This window comes from Tamandua tetradactyla, chromosome 10 (genome assembly GCF_023851605.1).
Source record: "Tamandua tetradactyla isolate mTamTet1 chromosome 10, mTamTet1.pri, whole genome shotgun sequence".
NCBI lineage: Eukaryota > Metazoa > Chordata > Mammalia > Pilosa > Myrmecophagidae > Tamandua > Tamandua tetradactyla.
The window spans coordinates 54397594-54403489 of record NC_135336.1 but is presented as its reverse complement, the minus strand read 5'-3'; the positions used below and the strand labels follow the sequence as shown (position 1 = coordinate 54403489).

The 5896-nt window shown below is 36.0% G+C and overlaps 1 non-coding gene across 1 annotated transcript; it reads right to left on the bottom strand.

The window, feature by feature from the left end:
- Nucleotides 1–5073: 5073 nt before the first annotated feature.
- Nucleotides 5074–5198, bottom strand: LOC143648995 (small nucleolar RNA SNORA31). Its single transcript, XR_013158878.1, has one exon. It is a non-coding gene; the product is annotated as a small nucleolar RNA SNORA31 (small nucleolar RNA).
- Nucleotides 5199–5896: the final 698 nt, after the last annotated feature.

Genomic DNA, 5896 nt, shown 5'->3' with positions numbered 1-5896 from the left:
GAATTTTATGTTTCATATTTTTTACAATAGACAATGCCTCAAATATTTGAAGATCAAATAATTCCTATTTTCCAAATCTGGACCACCCATTTTGGTAGGTATAGTTTCTTAACTTATATTAATCAGATAAAGTAATATTTGAAAGCAGGTTTATGGTATAAAATTACCTCTCTAGCTAGGAATCGAGGGGACAAATCATCTTATTTGCAAAATAGGAGAAATAATTAGACTAATATGTAGAGTGGTTACAAGGAATAAAATAACTGTTCAGGTACGTAAAGTGTTAAAGCAGTGCCTGCATCTAAATGCCCCTCTAAATAGATATAAACATATTTAGCAAATACGTCTATAGACATACATAGTAATATTAAAAAGTTAATAAATATATAGTATACTTAATAGCTCTGAAGCACAAGAGATTAATTCTTAGGAAGGGACAAATGTAGACACATACTATGTATTATTGTACAGGAAAGTTCCATAGTTCTTCCTGCAACCTCACTCGACTTCCAGAAAGCAGGTAGGTTGGTCTTAACTGAGGACATTCAAAACTATAGAAGTGAGGCCTCAGCTTATGAGGTAAAAATGAGTGCCTGTTGGGGCAAACACTGTCTTCTCTTCCTTGGCTGGCTTGTTTTGGATTGTTTTTTCCATGGTACATTAACACACACAAGTTGATCATAGGCTCAGTGGAAAGCCCGGTTCCACTATTTAATTATGTATTGATTCTGCCAATTCATCTCCTTCTTCACCAAAATCCCCATATTCTATATGGCCATCAGCTCTCACTATAGGCTAGTATACTAGTTCTCTAAGTGGCCACACACCAACTAATCTGTTGCTCCCTAAACTATTCCTTAAAAACAACTTGAGGAAACTTTTTCAAACAAAATATGTTCATTTCTCTCCTCTAATCTTCTTAATAATTTCCTCTTACATTTAGGAAAATCTAAAATGATTTGTTCCTTAACAATAAGCACTGTGATTACTTCTGTAGCATCATCTGCTGTGAGTCCCTACTTCCCATCATACTATCTATTTATCTAACTTACCTTTATTATTTTAGAGAATTTTTCTTTCCAGAGTCATGGCTTTACCCATCTGTTCCCTCTGACTGAAAAATTCTATTATTCAGTCATCACCTGGCTACTTCCACTCCATATTTTAATTGTCAATTTAAGAGGCATTTCTTCAGATACGATTTCTTAAGAAAAACCATTCTAAATTAATCCCCTTTCTCAGTCAGGCCCAAATTATAAACAATAGCAATTATTCCAGATATTTTCATCAAAAAGTGATTTAGTAGAAAAAATTTTCAGAAGATCTAGAGGACTGAGCACTCAAATGGATCTCCAGCAATTATGCCTAGAATAAGAGCAGGCATTTTGCCAGTCTGGTAGCAGCTGCCTCTGCCCTAATCTGAAAAGCGTGGAATCAGGAGACCATTATTGGAACTATTGACCTCAAAAATACACTACTGCAATTATGGCAGTAATGAGCTGCTCTTGCTACTAACTGCCACAATCCCTCAACTCCCACAAAGCAGGCGACTAGATAATGGAATTATAATGCTGAAAATAAAATCAACTTCTCTACAACCATAGTTTATAATAGCAAATAGTGATGAAACCTCACTTCTGCTTCATTGTGGAACTTATAATGGTGTAATCTGATTTTCATCTAAAACTCTGATGGCAACTTTTTTACCCTCCTTAGAGCAAAAGACATACCAGAGGAAATTTGAAATAGATTCTGAGTGCCAATTTCTCTACATCTGCAACATGGTCCTCTAATATTATTATATTGTACTTTTCTTACCACTTGACACTGTATGCAATAGACTGTTGGGCAGTTTGTTTTAAATTGTATTGTCTGTCTGCTTCTTTAGATTTTAAGCTCTGTGAGTATATTAACCAGTTTTTGATTCCTTGGTGCTTATCCTGTAAAAGCTTCACTGTAAATTTTTGTTAAGGAACTAATCTGGAGCATAATACTTCATTTCTAAGTAGTTCAAAAGCCAACTCACTCAGTATGTTAAATATAGAAACTTCTCAACATACATGACATTCACTGACTCACCAAAGGACTCATAATGAGGCAGGAATAAAACCCTACCCCCTCGAGTTTTCTCCTATGTCAATGTGCGTGGGTTACATATATGACCCAATGTTCTTGAAATGGACAAATGAGATCTTGCTGAGCATAGGTACACACAACTTGACTATAGTCTGAAAGATCTCTGCCCAAGTTAGGGTTTGACCCAACTGCAACATATACTAAAATGTCTTCATCATCACTCAAGTTTGAACTTCTCAAGTACTCTTGATCCTGAGATACCACATAAGGCATAAGAACCGGGCCTCATTTCAGTCAGCACTTTATCCTGAGACCTGCCTAAAATAGCTCCAGGGATTGATGGTAGAGTAAGGAGAAGAAGGGGGAAGAGGGAGGAAATTCTTTGATTCAGTTTTCCCTTCCCATTCCTGGACCAAAGGCAGATCCAAACTCCCTGCATCAACCCTATGATAGCCTACAATCTATGTTATCCTGCTTAAAATCCTCCATCCTATTTTGTCCTTTCAGCCCTCAAGACAGTTGCCCAGAGTGAGCGTTTGAATAGATGTGGTTATGATGGGTAGTGGGAGCTTGGCGATTAGTTAGGAATTGACATCAGTAGTTAGATGCATCTTCTTTCTTCTGTACACTTGTGAAATTGACACAGCAGTGGCTTCTTTTTTTGTCTAAAGCTTTGCCAGCTCAGTTCATGCTGCTACTTAGGACTCCATTAACAACAGACTCGTACTGTCCATGCTACTGTTTTCTCCCTGCCATAGACATCTGGATTTCTTTATTGTCCCTAAATTGTCCCTAAATTATCCTCAACAACCTGTAAGAAACAAAGTTGGGTTTCAGAAAAACCTTAGAAGTGATACCAAAATGGAGAACATTGCAGGGAAAGGCAAGGTCTGAGAATTCTCTATCCTCAAAACACACTGTAGTTTGGAATGCGTACAGAAATTGAGATTATGAAGAAATACTGAGAAGGAAATCTGTTTTCTGTTCCTAGGGAAGATAGGAATCAGGAACAGCCTAATTTCCCTTCCTTCTATGGTTGGAGGTTGATACTGTAGCCCGAAAAAGTTCTTGTCCATTATTCCTACCCTACTAATTCAACTTCTGGTGTCCTTCATTTCCCACCCCAAGCGCCACGTGGAAATCTCCTCCATCAATAGTGGAGCCCTGGTTAGATCCTTTGTGGCAACTCTTCCTTCAGCTTCCTGAAAGTGTAGGTAGAAGTAGGATAGGATGAGGACAAGACAATCTGTGAGCCTGGAAATTAGTGTCCAAGAAAGATCTTCAGACAGAAATTTAGCCTGATGGGTTAGAGATAGAGGTCAATTTTTCTATTAGGGAGTGTTTTCTATGCCTTCTCATACTGAAGGCAAAAGTCCCTCTAGAATATCTGAACTGTTTTCTCCATCAGAAATTGTGAATCAATTCAAAACTCTAGAGGAGAAGTAAACAAAGTAGAGAATCAAGATATGTAACACTCAGAGATTATTATTTGCATTAATATTAAATCTTGAAATTAAAAAAAATACTGATATAATTGATTTGAATTTATTCATTTCTGGTTTGTTTGGTTACCATATTTATATGTTTTCATTGTATATAAACTTCTTCTTTCGATTATTATTTCTGGGCCACAGAATACTATCGGTAGACTTGACCTACATGAAATTTATACTGTTTTACTTCATTCTTGACTATGACCTTGACCATTATTGCAATAAGATAATAAAAATTTTCTAGTCAATTCCCTCAAAATGATCCACCCAAACATCCTTCCCTTTCTTTGAGTTCCAATTATAGCTTTCTACCAGTTTAAAACTCACAATCAGCAGAAGTGAACACATATAACACACATTTGCCCTCTTCTCTGACTCTATGCAATTCTGAATTTATGACTGTATTCTTATCTCCATTGCAATCTTATATGAAAACCTTTATTAATGTCAATTGTCTAATGTTAACTGCTCACTAAAATGAATTCCAGTCCTCTGGATGTCATTCCTTTCTAAAAGAACTTGTTCCTGTATTTATGCCTCCCTTTTCAGCATCATTAATCTTAATATCTCCTCTTCAGTACCTCTATCGTCTTTTATATTACTTCCCATGTTGTGTTTTAAACATCTTTTTATCACGTAACTCCCTTTTCAAAACCCTTCAAAGACTTGTTCATTCGATAGCTTCCACTTTTCTTTCAAGGCTGTTTCTATTTTCATTCACCTTTATTAATTTGTTTCAGTTTCCTGAGCTGCTCAAGCAAATACTGTGAAATGTGTCAGGTTAAAATATGGAACTCTATTAACCCATGGTTTTGAAGCTAAAAGAAAAACCTATCAAGCATCATTATGGTGATGCTTTCTCCCCAAAGACTGTGACATTTTGGAGCTGGCTGCTGGTGATCCTGGGTCCATGGCAAGGCACATGGTAGTCCCTGCTGGCCTTCCCCATCTCTTCCAGATTCAGTTGAGTCTTAGATTTTTACTTCTGGTGTTTTTTAACTCTGTGTCAGAATCTCATTATGTTTATAAAAGAATCCAGTAATAGGACTAAAACCCATCCTAATTAAAGTGGGCCTCAGCTTAACTGAAGTAACTTCATCAAAAATTCCTACTTATACTGGGTACTCACCCACAGGAATGGATTAAGCTAAAGAACATATGTTTCTGGAGTACATACAGCTCTAAATTACCACATAATTCAACCAAAATATTTTAATATTTCCTATAAACACCTTTGCCACTGTAAAAAATACTGTCTCTACAGTGGTTCATTAACATACCATATTCACTCTACTTGGCATATGGTGGGCATTCAGTTCATGTTTGAAAATTAGATATATCCAAGTTCATTTCTTCTGCCACAAATTTCATTAGCTTCTCACATTTGAACTGGCATTTTCTCATTCTTTAAACTATCAAATTCTTAATGGATTTTTTATTTTGCTATTTAAAGCTTATTTCTGTGTTGCAAAGGTTACTTTCCCTTCTCCATGTTTTCAGACTTTCCTGTATTCCCCATTTCAATCTTGACTGTCACAATCAGACAGACAGAAAGTGCGAGGACCTTTTTTTCTTGCATCTATAGTGGAAACCTTAGCAGCAGACATTAACTGCTGCATCTTAATGCATTTTGAGTCTAACTTCAGATTCACTTCTTTTAAAAAACTGCTATTGAATCTCTTTCATTTGAATATTTAAGTAAATATAAACTAAAAAGAACAATTTTGTATTAGTCATAATTCAATTATAGCTATTTTAATTATAGGAATTACACTGGCTATATCAAGCAAAAAGGGAGAAACAGACTTAAAAAGGAAAATATGTGCTTAGTAAATTGTTAGAAGGCAGGCTGAATAGATTTTCCATTAATTGGGCTTCCAAGAATGATGTATAACACAATGCAATTAAACTGTAGAATTAGGGAAGCTGCTAGCTCGCATAATCAATGGGAATTGGCAAATCACTGACCTGTTAACCGCAGTTGCACCCCACTGTAGCTATAAACTGGACATGAGAAAGCTCCCACCACAGTTGTTCACTCCAGAAATAACTGTACTTGTTAGATCCACCCAAAATTGAACCCCACATATCAACAGGTCTAGGTAAAAGACTTCTAGTAATACAGGCAAAGAAAAAACAATCATGCATGATGCTGCTGGCAGAAGTGCAGTCTTTGCTTATTGTCAACTTCCAAAACATATATTACTTTATCTAACTGGCTGGCTTTAATAACATATGGAATGCTAGTTATAAGAGATTCTGAAGAACTGAATTTTTAGTCTTTCAGCCTATATAGTAAATAAAAAGGAGAGAAGAATATTGAGTAT